Below are 17,477 nucleotides of genomic sequence, written 5' to 3' on the forward strand. Positions count from 1 at the left end.
GGTGTTTGTTCAGTTGATAAAACTATTCATCAATAATGCCACAAGCCCAAGTGAACAAATTAAGCATACTGGATGAAGCTCAGTGACATTATTCCACAACGTTGTAAGTACATATGTGCTGTATTGTTTATAAGATTTTTACATAGATATATATTTGTCATATTATTAGAGATGTTTATTGGACTTTATATTAAAATAAGTCGATCAGGTCGCAACAATAACATTTATCTTAATGGAAATATATGTTATCTGATTTTAAAACGTGCATGTAATTGATACTTGTTATAATTGGAAATAAAGTATTATCTTGTTATAATTTTGGTGATACATAGTATTATTAAACTGTTGTTTGAATCTACATTTTATGTATGCATGTCTTTGTATTATGTTACAGCTTAACAAGTAATAGCAAAGAAAGTTATATTATTTGTTTACACTTGTTTATTTGAAGGACGAGTTAGAGCTTCAACCGACAGAAGACTGTTGTGATAAATGTATATATAAATGAACAAAACAATTTTAAGAATTATGAGAAGAACCTACACGTTTGTGTTTCTTTATTTATATCACCGGTAGATTGAGTGACAAATAGAAAATGTACCAAAAGTTACACATGTTAATCGTTTTGTTTAAAGAAGTGAACGATACTGTCCTAGAAGTTCTCGATAAGCAAATGAGTGCAATACGGGTTGTAGTTAAATTTTGCTTAAATAATAAGTGCTGATATAATGGTTGTTTTACGGGCATGTAACGTGTTTGGTAACGCGCAATTAAATATTAATTTCAAATTACTGTTAAATGCTTATAGTTGATACAAAAAAACAATGCGCTATTGATCGACAATATGTGTGTATTGAAAAGTTTACAACAGAGTTTGGGGTACATTGAGGTATATTGCAATCTTAAAAATGCAAAGTCTATAAGCAGAAATAAGCAGAAATATACGTTTTTCATCGCAGACTTCGGCATTTATTTGTACACAAATGCTGATAAATAGCAGTACGATTACCCAAAATTGGTGGACGTTGATTTGGATACATGTTAAATGTGTTAAGTTGCTGTCGTTCTATCTCGTGGTGCTTAAAAACATTTGCTATAGATTATTTTGCTAGAACGAACACGTCTTATGATCGAAGATAGTATAAGCAATGTAATGTTCAAATGCTTGCTTAGTTTTGTAATATGTTAAATGATTCTACGGTTAATGCAAAGAATAAGGGGTTAAAACCGGTTGAATGACGCGTTTCAAAATTCGGAATCAACCACTAAAATACCAATGTTAATATAAATTTAACCACATGGCAGAGTTATTCAAATTGAAAAACAAAAACAAAACAGAGTTTGAATTCGAGTTAATGTCCGTTATTCATTTTCAACGAACCTAACACTACACGTTGATGAACGGTAGTTAGTCTGACGTGATCTGCTGACAGATAAGAGGCGCCTTTATGCTGAATACTTAAGTCTTCTCTGTACGCTCTTCAGACGAAACGCTGTCCACTTATATTTCTAAATGAACTGTCGCCGTCAATATTGATATACATTTGAAAAAATTACTATTTGCTGTGCCCCCATACTGAATGCAATCTCATGATATTGACGAACGATTCGTGTGACGTTATGCTGAAGCACCGATCATCTGCTGAGGGTAAAGAGAGGATACGAGTTTATTTTATGGTAACATAGCTTTATAACGTGAACATAATCGCTGTGTATGTTTGTTGGAGCGTAAGTTCGTGCGTTTGTACTTGCGTGTATGTTTTAAGACACACACGTGTGGCGCCAAAATTGTGTTATGACGTCAGATAAAAAGTTAATAATAATTTATATTTACTCTTAAAATATAAGCAGTAAATGAATTTAATTTTCCTTCAAATATATGAGATTACAATACATTTCTACTTGATAACATAGTCTTCATCACCATCCATTATATTTTCATTAGCATTTCGCGATGAACAATTAAACATATTAATTCTTTTATTTACTAGTTTTTCGTTGTAACGTCATGTCAGTCCAGTTGGAGATTCAAAAAAGCGTTCTAGGATCATGTTCAACTGCATCAATCTTGTGATTCTCAATGTGTATTCTCATTATCTTTTAGAACATCACTTTGTGATTTGATGAATTTACAGACGACCATCTGCTTAACAATAAGACGAACGGTTAACCCTTGTACAATTATAATTATGTTTTAATCCGGTATTGTTTTCGTTTTTCGAGGATTGGTACTTATAGCAAAAGAAAAGCCGCTAGGTGATCAACGACAAAAATAATTGTATAATTGTCCCATACATATTTAACTACCGCACAATATTCCAGCGCAATGTCGGAGACGATTTGCTATCCGATCAGATGTACTGCATCTATAAAAACAATACAATACAATATGCAGTGTCAGATGATCAGCAGAAAAAGTTCCTGATTGATATAAAGTTGTGTATAACAATAATTAATTATACACTTCTTTCGGGATATAACTGTGAAAAAATGTACTCCGTAAAGTGAAAACATTGATTTTGTTAACAAGACCGTGAAAGTCATGTTGATTAAAGTGATCATGGACTTTGAAAATTATAATGCAATGTTTATTTTAAATGTATGCCTAGATCTAATAAGCATGCATGGGCAATGATGATTCTATTTGAATATACTGCTTTTCTTATTGCCTTCGACTTTGATGATTCACTATGTTGTAAGATAACAAAACTTTCAAAGTCAAAGACACGTTCAATAAAAAAGGTAATCCCTAGTCGGGATAGTCAGAAGATCATGCGAATGAATCCTCCGAGAATGTTCATTATTTCATAACTTAGCATTAAATAAAATATAATGTGTATCCATTTGCAAATACAAAAAAAAACAAGCTATGCAATTTAAGTGTATATAATTACCTATCATTTGGCAATCCGAGTGTGATTTCCAAATGCCCTCTCTGCATGTGATTTGAAAGTGATCTGAGTATGTGTGTTGGCCAGCCAGGAATGCGCTATAACCAGGATGACAGTAGACTGTAGCATGGTTAGGATCCGGCAGGATCTTGATATGTTGAATGTTGAGTCCGATGGTTTCCCAGTGTTCAGGAAGATGGAGATCGATGCAACCTTGATTTATATTAATTTGATGTAAGTATGTACAGAGTACTGAGATATATATAATATAACATTCACAAAAAATCAATCTCCGCAACAAACATTTGAGAATCGCTATATAACCATGCGTTTTATAAAGACATTACATAAACAGGTTTCAAAGTTATAATGTTAATTGGATAAACAATGCCGGTTTCATTATGAATCAATTATGTTATTAGTTTATCGTTTAAAACGTATCAAATATACAGAAAAATCATGCATACACAAACATTTAAGTCACTATACAAACACAGAACAGACACAACCTGTATTGTTGTAGCTATTGTGCTGTTCGCCCGGTATTATTTGTGAATATATTATACCATTAAAATATGCTTGAATACGAATAGCGAAATATCAAAGTAAAATCATAATTAACAACACTATCATGTTTATATATAAAGTTGAATTCCTTGCAACCCTGTGAAAGGGGATGTTTGCAATTAAAGTTAGCTATCGATTTTCGACGGAGCAGACGTCGGTTTGAATTGGATAGTTAAAAGTCCAACAAAAAGGGTCAACGTTTAAACATAATTGTCTTTAACTTTTATGCACTATTCGAGGTTTAAAATAAACAGTAGAAGCATCAAACACCAGATGAGTTTCTTATCAAATTAAAACTATGTTGAAACGTATTCGATTGAGAAACCCAACAATAATTACGAAATTGGCATACCATGTCGACAACTTCGTTGAAAGTATAATGCTTATGTACTGATTTCATTGAAAATTTAATACATAGTTTTATTAAAATTATACATACTATTTTATAATATGGGATCAATAATGCAGTATTATCCGTTGATACTACCTGGGATATTGATCAGACTTGTTGATGTTGTCATCGTTGTGGCTGATTGTTGCGTGGTGGTCATATCAAGATTCGTGGTTGAAGCATATGTTGTGACGACTGACATAGTAGCTGTAAAGCATGCAGTGACTATTATGAATATAGTATAACAGTTTATGCCACAAGTCCTACTGATTGTTATTGCCTACCGGCAGATGAGAGTTTTGTAGTGTGAATGAACTATGTATGAACCGTGTTTACCTATTTTATTTGATTTGATGGTAAAATATTTTTTAATTCAATAAGCAGTCTTTTTTTAAACAATTTGAAGTATACCAGACATTTTTAAAATGTAGGAGGATTCCTATTTGTTTAAACACTTTAGGAAAAATGTATTATTTTATTCAGTTTGATACAAACATATGAAGCGATTTATTGCTATTTTGCTTTACTTTTACTAACACAAGGACCTTTTGTATGGGCGAGGATCGAACAAATAAATTTACTACGCAATGGCTCTAAAACTGATAATTGGAGACTAAATGTAGTAAATTCTTATTTTTGTTTAAGTTTATTATGCCTAAAATGTTATAGTTATTACGCTCTGGTTTACATTCGACAATTGAATAGTCAATTAGTGATTATTCGAAATTTATTATTCTATTCTTCTAATATGATTTGATTTGAGATGCTTTGACGGTTACTTTTATTTACATGTTATTTATTGAAGTTTCGCTAACCTAACTCGAAAATATGTGCAATTTTGCGCCATAATTACGGATCAACGTTACCAAATGGTATCATTCAGTTTAATGTATTTGTGTTAGTGTCTGGCATGTGCTTTAAGATTGTGTCTTATTTGACGATAATTGGTATCTTGCCTTAAATGGCAATGCTATGAGGTAAGATTTTATTTACACTTATATGTTTTATGAATATTGCTGGGCAAAGTGTGAGGTTGGGCGCTCTAAAACCGGTTTAAACGCCAATTCTTTGCCTTGACCTTTCCAAGGCGGTGACCCGAGCTTTATTATTCTTCTATGTGTGTATGTTGTTTCGTATTGTTCTCTTTCGTACTGTTTGGGCATTGAGTCACTTGCCTTAAATAGGGACAAACTAATTGTTTATAATGAGAATGCACCACTTCTGCAGCAGCTGGAGGTTCCTTTATTTATATTATATTTAATTAAGAACCTAGTAGTAATTATAAGAATTATCCTTTACTGAAGTAACTTGAGTTTCAATTTGTTTATAATTATTACTTGACACTTGTGTTAAGGAATAAGTGATCAGAATTTATCAGAACGGGAGAAGTTCTCTAATCAGTCTAATGTACATGTACATTTATATACGTAGAGAAGATAAAGAAATTACAAAGATAAATAAACGCATTGTCACAAATTCAATGTCAATGGTCTCTTTGCAAGTATTAAAAACTCATTACACACATTCTATAAACGTATCATATTTTTTAGCGACTAACGAACTCTTACCCAATATGATGCAGTTTACACGTAATTCGCTGTATTTAACAGTTTCGAAGATAAATACACTTAAAAGATAAATCAACCCATCATGGTTTGTACGTGTGTTGCTTTTATTCAAAGTTATGACACAACCGAGTATTTATGATGTATTCCACGAAATCTTACCCAATATGGTTCAGTTGATACGTAAATCGCTCCATTTTCCAGTTTCGAGACAATTGATGGTGTTGCTACCAAGCATCCTATATCCTGGGTCGCACGTGGATGTAGCAGTTGAATTGTAAGTGGTGTTTTTGATATTGGTGTAGCCATTGTTCAGGTGGGGAGGAGTGTGACAATCTAAATTTAATTACTTGAATACAATATATTTATCTACGGACTCGATTCAACTCATATAGCGGTGTTGTATCATTTCCTATTGCTGAAATATCTGCATCGCGGACATATTGAGAAATGCGTGTCAGTTGCAGATAGATGGCTGGATTTTATGCATATAGCTGAGTGGGTGAACTTTGCCTATTGATTCAATAGCTGGATTGTACGCGTATAGCGTTTATTTAATACACCAAATTTGAATACCGAAAATTGTTTTTGGTGCAACTGTTTAGAAAAGAGTACTACATTGCATAATGCATAATTCATAATGATCTGATAATACGATGCATGAAGTCATTATTGAATACATCTAGTAACACATCGATGGTTGTAATATTTGTACAAATGACAATCGTTATTGTTGGTTTTCGTGTTATTTGGAAAAGGAGAGTATGCAAAAACGGTTAGAGTTAAAGGGGCCTTTTCACAGATTTTGGCATTTTTTTACTTATTCATTAAATGCTTTATATTGATAAATGTAAACATTGGATCGAAAAAGCTCCAGTAAAAAATCAAGAACAAAATTAAAAAAAGGAAAAGAACATTGCCCGGAGCAGGTTTCGAACCAGTGACCCCTGGAGTCCTGCCAGAGTCCTGAAGTAAAAACACTTTAGCCTACTGAGCTATTCCGCCGAGTACACATACTTGACGTATTTTATACCTTATATAAGCAATCTTCGTAGTTTCACAAAATTTAACGACAAAAACAGAACTCTCCAAATTATTCAATCGTTTCGCGTTGCAACGCTTTATAATTTTTAGGTTTTAAAATCGTCAAAAGATGCATATAATGGCTATATTAGACCATGGTAAATGTTCAGTATTACTGTTTCCTCACAAATATCATAACTAAAACGAAAATGTGCGAATCTGAAACAACTTTTTTCAATTTTGTCAATTTACCAAAGCGTGAAAAGATCCCTTTAAAGCATTATCATAAACGCTTTCACAGAATCATCGATATGAAACCAGCAAATTGCTATTCTTGCACATACTAAACTGATTATGCCTTACATTTAATTGTCTTTTTTATTTTGGAATATAATATTAAAACTCACAGTCAAAACAGTGTGCTACTTATAAAGTAACAAGCAATAAACGTCTTTCAAATGATTAACGGGTGTTTATCTACAGGACAAAAAACGAAGTCAAACAGTTCTCACAAACATTCATACTTATAATAGCACAGTTTTCAGCAGGTGTCCAGTTTCGCTTTAATCCGCACTTCACTGTTTGGGTTGTATTGGGGTCGCCTTCGGTTGTCATAGTGTTCAACCAGTATCCCTCGTCGCACTTAAGTGTCACGTTTGTGTTGTAATTCATCTCCACAGAATTGCTTAACGTTACATTATCCAAATGCCAGTGGCTATCATTGTTGTGCTTGGTGACGAGGCGCAGGTATTCTATGCGAAATAATAGGAAATTAAACAGTCGCGCACACATGTATTCACCTTAACAATGCTGAGTCATAGGAAACCACAAAACATGGGTTGACACATGTACCAAACTAGTAAAAAACATATATAAGGAGTAAACAATATTATAAAAATAATTAATATTTCTCGTTGAGAATGTTCGACTATACCATTATTGTTTTTCTTATAACCAATATGTACATAAATTTTTTTTTGTAATTACTAAAAGCGGATAAACGAGTAATAAAGCGATCCAAGAACGTTGTTCGTATTGTCCAAAAATGTAATATTTGTTATATTGTATGTGACTCACAGTACATGTAAATGTAAATTAACACTAACCGCATAGAATCATATTGAATTATGCATAGCAGCAAAGTTGTCGTATAAAGCATGACTGTTATCTATTGCATTTGGGCGAGCACGCTCGATGTTCAGTATCGATTGTGCTGAATGCTCTAAATACCATGGCCCATCCGCCACACAGACCTGTCAGTTCAGCGCTACCTCTGAGTTACAACACGAAACTGATCGATCCCCTTTTTTAAATCCATATACAATTGCTGACTTGCAAAAACAGTTCTATTGTCTATCAAAAATGCTTCAAGTGCTCGATTCCACGCATATAGCGGTGTGCTATCATTTCTTATTGCTGACACATCTGCATCGCACGCATATTGCGGAATGCGTGTTCATTGCAGATAGATGGCTGGATTTCATGCATATAGCTGAGTGCGTGACCTTTGCCTATTGATTCAATAGCTGGATTGAACGCGTATAGCGTTTATTTAATAAAACGAATTTTTAAATACTGAACATTGTGTTTGGTGCAACTGTTTGGAATAGAGTCATAATTTGCATAATGCATACTTATCAGATAATACGATGCATCAAGTCATTATTTAATACATCTAGTTCAAAATCGACGGGTGTAATATCTATATAAATGGCAATCGTTTTCCTTGGTTTTCGTGTTTTTTTGGAAAAGGACAGTATTAAATATGGTTGGAGTTATAGCATTACAATGAACACTTTAACATGAACAACGATATGAAACCAGCATAATCGCTATTCTTGCACATGATGAATAATACACTGATTATTCTTTACATTCAAATGTCTTTTTTTATTTCGAATATTATATTAAAAAACAGCCAAAAAATGTGTGCTACCAATAAAATAACAAGCAATAAACGTCTTTCAAATGTTTAACGGGTGTTTAACTACAGGAAAGAAACGAAGTCAAACAACAATCACAAACATTCATACGTATAATAGCACAGTTTCCAGCAGGTGTCCAGTCCAGGTTTAATCCGCACTTCACTGTTTGGGTTGTATTGGGGTGGCAATCGAGTGTCATAGTGCTCAACCAGTATCCCTCGTCGCACTTAAGTGTCACGTTTGTGTTGTAATCCATCTCCGTAGAATTGCTTAACGTTGCATTAGCCAAATGCCAGTGGCTATCATTGTTGTGCTTCTTGACGAGGCCCGGGTTTTCAATGCGAAATAATAGGAAATTAAACAGTCGTGCAAAATAGTGTTAACCTAAACAATGCTGAGTCATAGGAAACCACAAAACATGTGTTGCCACATGCACACAACTAGTAAAAAAACATATATAAGGAATATAAAAATAACATTATACAAATTATACATATTTCTCGGTGAGAAAGTTCGACTGTACCATTATTGTTTTACTTATAACCAATGTGTACATCAAAATGTCTTTGTAATCAATCAAAGCGGATACACGAGTAATATAGCGATCCTCGAAAGTTGTTCGTTTTGTCCAAAACTGGAATCTTTCTGATATTGTATGTGACTCACAAAACATGAAAATGTAAATTAACATTAACCGCATAGAATCATATTGAATTATGCATCTTAGCAACGTTGTCGTATAAAGCATGACTGTCATGTATTGCAATTTGGTCGAACCCTCTCAATGTTCAGTATCGATTTTGCCGTTTGTTCTAAATACCATGGGCCACCCGCTACACAGACCTGTCAGTTCAGCGCTACCCTTGAGTTATAACACGAAACTGATCGATCCTCTATTTTAAATCCATATACAATTGCTGACTTGCGAAAACAGTTCTATTGTCTATCAAACATGCTTCAATGGCTCGATTCCACGCATATAGCGGTGTGTTATCATTTCCAATTGGTGACATATCTGCATCGCACGCATATTGCGGAATGCGTGTTCATTGCAGATACATGGCTGGATTTTATGCATATAGCTGAGTGCGTGACCTTTGCCTATTGATTCAATAGCTGGATTGCACGCGTATAGCGTTTATTTAATAAAACCAATTTTAAAATACTGAACATTGTGTTTGGTGCAACTGTTTGGAGAAGAGTCCTATATTGCATAATGCATACTGATCTGATAATACGATGCATCAAGTCATTATTTAATACATCTAGTACAAAATCGATGGGTGTAATATCTTTATAAATGGCAATCTTTGTCGTTGGTTTTCGTGTTATTTGGAAATGGACAGTATTAAATATGGTTAGAGTTATAGCATAACCATGAGCACTTTAACAGGAAAAACGATCTGAAACCAGAAAATCGCTTTTCTTGCACATGATGAATAATAAACTGATTATTCCTTACACTTGGGATTTCGAATATAATATTAAAAAACAGCCAAAAATGTGTGCTACGAATAAAATAACAAGCAATAAACGTCTTTCAAATGTTTAACGGGTGTTTAACTACAGGAAAGAAACGAAGTCAAACAACAATCACAAACATTCATACGTATAATAGCACAGTTTCTAGCAGGTGTCCAGTCCAGGTTTAATCCGCACTTCACTGTTTGGGTTGTATTGGGGTGGCAATCGAGTGTCATAGTGCTCAACCAGTATCCCTCGTTGCACGTAAGTGTCACGTTTGTGTTGTAATCCGCATCCGTAGAATTGCTTAACATTGCATTAGCCAAATGCCAGTGGCTATCATTGTTGTGCTTGGTGACGAGGCCCGGGCATTTTATGCGAAATAATATGAAATTAAAAAGTCGCGCAATCATGTGTTCACCTAAACAATGCTGAGTCATAAGAAACAACAAAACATGTGTTGCCACATGCACAAATCTAGTAAAAACATAAATAAGGAATATAAAAATAGCATTATAAAAATAATGCATATTTCTCGGTGAGAATGTTCGACTGTACCATTATTATTTTTCTAATAACCATGTGTACATGAAAATGTCTTTGTTATCAATCAAAGCGGATGAAAGAGTAATATAGCGATTCTTGTAAGTTGTTCGTTTTGTCCAAAAATGTAATATTTCTGATAGTGTATGTGACTCACAGAACATGTAAATGTAAATTAACATTAACCGTATAGGATCATATTGAATTATGCATCTTAGCAAAGTTGTCGTATAAAGCATGACTGTCATGTATTGCAATTTGGGCGATCACTCTCGATGTTCAGTATCCATTGTGCCGTTTGCTCTAAATACCATGGCCCATCCGCTACACAGACCTGTCTGTTCAGCGCTACCCCTGAGTTATAACACGAAACTGATCGATACCCTATTTCAAATCCATATACAATTGCTGACTTGCAAAAAACAGTTCTATTGTCTATCAAACATGAATGAGGGGCTCGATTCCACGCATATAGCGGTGCGTTATCATTTCCAACTGCTGAAATATCTGTATGGCACGCATTTTGCGGAATGCGTGTTCATTGCAGATAGATGGCTGGATTTCATGCATATGGCTGAGTGCGTGATCTTTGCACATTGATTCAGTAGCTGGATATCACGCGTATAGCATTTATTTAACAAAACGAATTTCTAAATACTGCACATCGTGTTTGGTGCAACTGTTTGGAGAAGAGTCCTATATTGCATATTGCATACTGATCTGATAATACGATGCATCAAGTCATTATTTAATACATCTAGTACAAAATCGATGGGTGTAATATCTTTAATAATGGCAATCGTTTTCGTTAGTTTTCGTGTTATTTGGAAAAGGACAGTATTAAATATGGTTAGAGTTATAATATTACCATGAACACTTTAACAGGAACAACGATATGAAACCAGAAAATCGCTATTCTTGCACATGATGAATAATAAACTGATTATTCCTTACACTCAAATGTCATTTTTATTCGAATATAATATTAAAAAAACAGCCAAAAAAAGTGTGCTACCAATAAAATAACAAGCAACAAACGTCTTTCAAGTGTTTAACGGGTGTTTAACTACAGGAAAGAAACGAAGTCAAACAACAATCACAAACATTCATACGTATAATAGCACAGTTTCCAGCAGGTGTCCAGTCCAGGTTTAATCCGCACTTCACTGTTTGGGTTGTATTGGGGTGGCAATCGAGTGTCATAGTGCTCAACCAGTATCCCTCGTTGCACGTAAGTGTCACGTTTGTGTTGTAATCCATCTCCGTAGAATTGCTTAACGTTGTATTAGCCAAATGCCAGTGGCTATACTTGGTGTGCTTCTTGACGAGGCCCGGGCATTCTATGTGAAATAATAGGAAATTAAAAAGTCGCGCAAACAAGTTTTCACCTAAACAATGCTGAGTCATAGGAAACCACAAAAAATGTGTTGCCACATGTACACAACTAGTAAAAAACATATATAAGGAATATAAAAATAGCATTATACAAAAAATACATATTTCTCGGTGAGAAAGTTTGACTGTACTATTATTGTTTCACTTATAACCAATGTGTACATCAAAATGTCTTTGTAATCAATCAAAGCGGATAAACGAGTAATATAGCGATCCTTCTGATATTGTATGTGACTCACAAAACATGTAAATGTAAATTAACACTAACCGCATAGAATCATATTGAATTATGCATCTTAGCAAAGTTGTCGTATAAAGCATGACTAACTTGTAATGCAATTGGGGCGAACACTCTCAATGTTCAGTATCAATTGTGCCGTTTCCTCTAAAACCATGGCCCACCCGCCACACAGACTTGTCAGTTCAGCGCTACCCCTGAGTTATAACACGAAACTGATCGATACCCTATTTCAAATCCATATACAATTGCTGACTTGCAAAAACAGTTATATTGTATATCGAACATGCTTCAAGGGCTCGATTCCACGCATATAGCGGTGTGCTATCAGTTCTTATTGCTGACATATCTGCATCGCACTCATATTGCGGAATGCGTGTTCATTGCAGATAGATGGCTGGATTTCATGCATATAGCTGAGTGCGTGACCTTTGCCTATTGATTCAATAGCTGGATTGAACGCGTATAGCGTTTACTTAATAAAACGAATTTTTAAATACTGAACATTGTGTTTGGTGCAACTGTTTGGAATAGATTCATAATTTGCATAATGCATACTTATCAGATAATACGATGCATCAAGTCATTATTTAATACATCTAGTACAAAATCGATGGGTGTAATATCTATATAAATGGCAATCGTTTTCCTTGGTTTTCGTGTTTTTTGGAAAAGGACAGTATTATATATGGTTAGAGGTATAGCATAACCATTGACACTTTAATAGGAACAACGATATGAAACCAGAAAATCGCCATTCTTGCACATGATAAATAATAAACTGATTATTCATTACACTCAATTGTCTTTTTGATTTCGAATATAATATTAAAAAACAGCCAAAAATGTGTGCTACTAATAAAATAACAAGCAATAAACGTCTTTCAAATGTTTAACGGGTGTTTAACTACAGGAAAGAAACGAAGTCAAACAACAATCACAAACATTCATACTTATAATAGCACAGTTTCTAGCAGGTGTCCAGTCCAGGTTTAATCCGCACTTCACTGTTTGGGTTGTATTGGGGTGGCCATCGGGTGTCATAGTGCTCAACCAGTATCCCTCGTCGCACTTAAGTGTCACGTTTGTGTTGTAATTCATCTCCGTAGAATTGCTTATCGTAGCAGTATCCGAATGCCAGTGGCTTTTATTGTTGTGTTTGGTGACGAGGGGCGGGCATTCTATGCGAAATATTAGGAAATTGAAAGTCGCGCAAAGATGTGTTCACCTAAACAATGCTGAGTCATAGGAAACCATGTTACCACATGTACAAAACTTGTTAAATAACATATATAAGGAATATAAATAGAACATTATAAAAATATTGCATATTTCTCGGTGAAAAAGTTCGACTGCACCATTATTGTTTTTCTTATAACCAATGTGTACATTAAAATGTCTTTGTAATCACTAAAAGCGGATAAACGAGTAATATAGAGATCCTGAAATGTTGTTCGTATTGTCCAAAAATGTAATCTCTCTAATGTTGTATGTGGCTCATAAAACATGTAAATGTAAATTAACATTAACCGCAAAAAATCATATTGATTATGCATATTAGCAAAGTTGTCGTATAAAGCATGACTGTCAACTATTGCAATTTGAGCGAACACTCTCGATGTTCAATATCTATTGTGCCGTTTCCTCTAAATACCAAGGCCCACCCGCTACACAGACCTGTCAGTTCAGCGCTATCCTTGAGCAATGACACGCAAATGATCGATCCACTATTTCAAAACCATAATTATACCATTGCTTACTTGCAAGAACATTTTTATTATATATCGAACATGCTTCAAGGACTCGCAGATAGATGGCTGGATTTCATGCATATAGCTGAGTGGGTGACCTATTTGAATTTATTTAATAGCTGGATGCACGCGTATAGCGTTGATTTAATACAACGAATCTTTGAATATCAAAAATTGTTTTTGGCGAAAATGTTTGGAAAAAAGTCCTGCTTTGCACAATGCATAATGATCTGATAATACGATGCATCAAGTCATTATTGAATACATCTAATATGTTGTTTATACTCGACAGAAGCATGCTGTAGTATTTAAGTCAATATTTAAATTATCATAGTATTTTTCTATAACGGTAACTATTTATTTATATTTATTATATATTAATTTGCTACAGGAAATGCAGTTTTATGATTTATATAAACTTATTTAAATCCTGACCCGAACTGACCGAAATTCTAACGCAAAACCGACCTAAAGAGATTGTTTAACCCGTGAGGGCAACGGGTTAACACTTTATATTAATAAAAAGAATGACAACTAATATGTCCTGCACAGCGATGGCAGCTCATGTTAAACGTAAGTATGTATGCAAGTTACTGTTAGAAGAGTATTAACGTGATTCCCATGTACTTAATTACACTACACTGTACATACATGTTGCACTTTAGTAGCAGATATATTCAATACAAAAAGTATTAAATTTTTTGTACGTATATTGAATACTGAATGATAGATTATTCTAATACTTTAATGAACGTATATTCGAAAACGAATGTTGCTCTTCGTTGCAAACATTAAAAAACAAAACAACAAACAATAACGTAGTTCCTCTAAAGCCACCTAATACAAACTTATGTACATAACAATAATACAAGCAAGGGTATGTGATATATCTCACATATTAAAATTCCAACATTTTTGTTTTTGCGATCAATGATTTCAATGTCTCTAATAGAACAATTCTAAATTAAAACAAATACTGTTTTAATATCCATACCAAACATTGTTATCGTTGTTATATCACTACAAAGATTTGTTGCCTACAATAATAATTTTTTTACAGATATGTCTGTAACAATTCGCATATATCGGATTTTGTGACAATGTTGAGATAAGTAAATAAAAATTTGAACATTACTTTTCCCTAAAATATTTTGTGTGTATGTGCAATGTATATTTTAATTAAACAATTCATAAGCCTCGTAAAATAGTAAAATATGGAGATTCTAATATATTCAGAAATATTGACTTTCGTACTCGATTGAAATCCTGTCTTGTGGTTTGTATTTATAATTTTTTAACCAAGTTTCTATGTTTCAAATAAAAGCATTCCTAAATTTAGACGAATATGTAGGTCGATGTTAATATAATTATAAAATAGTGTGACTACCTAACCATATGATGACAACATCTGTACAAGTTACTGCAGGCAGCAATCATGCAGCTAAAAGTTGAAAGATAACTCTTTTGAAACCAACACAGCACTTGTTAAGATGTATTTATCGAACCCATGCACACAACAAATCATTACGTAAGCATCACACGTACCCATCAAAGCCTCAGCGCCCTATAAGTCTTTATAGCTACCTTTTTACAGACTTTTACAAAGAAACATGAGTGGAAGACGTGTATTTATTTATAATTCCAAAAACACAATTAATGTTTTGATTTTTACAAATTCAATAAAGTATACTGGTCATAGTGCCCCGGTTAGCTAAAAACATTAATTTGTTTAGCAAGATTATACACAGTTGCAGAACGGGTAGTTTTTATTTTGCAAAATGACAAATGCCAAATATTGCTTTGACCCCAAATATTGTGTTCACAAAATGATTTTACGTAAAATATTTCATTGACATGAACGGTTTTAGAAACATATGATGCAAAGTTGGCATCATCGGCCGTCGATATAATTAAACATTGCTACCAGGATGGCCGCCGAAAGTGGAAAATAATATTTGTTATTCGAGAGAATAATCTTATTTCAGATGTGCAATAAAGGAAACGTTGTGCCATTAAGTTCCGTATCAGTTTTGAATAAATGTGACCAAAACAAGTGTGCGTACAATTTGTGTTTATTATTTGATTGATATTAATGTGCAGTCTTTTTATTTAAGTATATCGGGACTTAAAAGGATGTTAAAACGATACACCATTCCTTGTTTTTCAAAGTGAATATGAGTCTTATAATTGTTGCATGATCAGAAGTGTGGCCATGTATTGTATGAACAGATCTACACAGGATATTCGGTACAGAATATTTCATATTTCCACATAATGTGTATGCGAGGGCATGATAAATGTTAATTGATTGCAACAAACAAAACAATGCTTTAGTTGTATTTTTAACATGGACATTTATTTTATTATCTACGCCAAAATGTTTACTATAATGTTCTAAAAAACTATATTTTATTTTAATAAATTATTTCGTTTTACCTTATATTGATTTCCATTTGTTTTATATCGAATTTCAAACATTTGTCAATATGTCACATAGTTTGTTAAGTATCACCTTAGTGACATTCATATTGTTGTTTGTTGAAGAAAAAGCGTTACATTAGTTTAATCTGCAATATTTGTACTGATGCGACAAACGAACCTTAAAACAGCTCGCGTATTAACAGCATATACAGCGCCTGGATATCGATTTTGCATTTTAATATAATGTTTAGGGCAGACTGAGCAAGATGTGAACAAACAGCCTCATCAGATTTCCCACCAAGCACAGGTTCAAAAAGTCCCTCGAAGTATCCATCCTTCTGTACGGCTGTGAGACCTGGACCCTTCACTCGGATACATAACGCAGGATACCGCCATTTGATTACAAGTGTCTGCGTGGACTGCTCCGTATCTTCTTCATAGAGCACAAGGCCAAAGAGTACTTACGGAACATGACAACATCACTTGTTGGCCCACAAGACGCCCTCCTATCGAACATCCAACGTCGAAAGCCGGCTCGGTTTTAACACATCACCGGGCTTGACTCTGTGGGCATATCTGTGCTGCTGGGCATGCTAGAGGCATGTCCCCGTCGAGGCTGTCCGAAGAAAAGCAACAGAAAGGATGGAAATCCCTCCCCGTGGATGAGTTACTCCCAGCAGAGGAGGAGGAGAAGGAGGAGGAGGACGACGACGACGATGATGATGATGATGATGATGATGATGATGATGATGATGATGATGATGATGATGATGATGATGATGATGATGATGATGATGATGATGATGATGATGATGATGATGATGATGATGATGATGATGATGATGATGATGATGATGATGATGATGATGATGATGAATATTATGATGATGATTGATGATGATTATGATGATGATGATGATGATGATGATTTTTCTTTTCTTTATTTTGCAACCAGTACAATAATACTAGTTCTCGATATAAAATGTTAATATACTAGACTTCTACTGTTGCTTTTATTTGGAATTTAAAATTATTTCGCATATCCATATTAAATACGCTATTTGGCATTTTACACCTCGCAGCATAGCTTTCTCCTGAGATGCATTACGAAGATCTGGATTTTGTACTATGTGTTGCTAGGTCATAGAGCTGATAAGTTTACTTAAAGGCATAGGGCAGCATTTAATTGTTGTTGTGTGTATAACTTCATTAAGTAATTTGATTACAGTTTAATTGAATGGATATTCTAATACATTCTCTTGTGCAATTTAATTCCAAATGCAATGAGGGTTTATTTAATATG

Source organism: Dreissena polymorpha, chromosome 12 (genome assembly GCF_020536995.1).
Source record: "Dreissena polymorpha isolate Duluth1 chromosome 12, UMN_Dpol_1.0, whole genome shotgun sequence".
Taxonomy (NCBI): Eukaryota; Metazoa; Mollusca; class Bivalvia; order Myida; family Dreissenidae; genus Dreissena; species Dreissena polymorpha.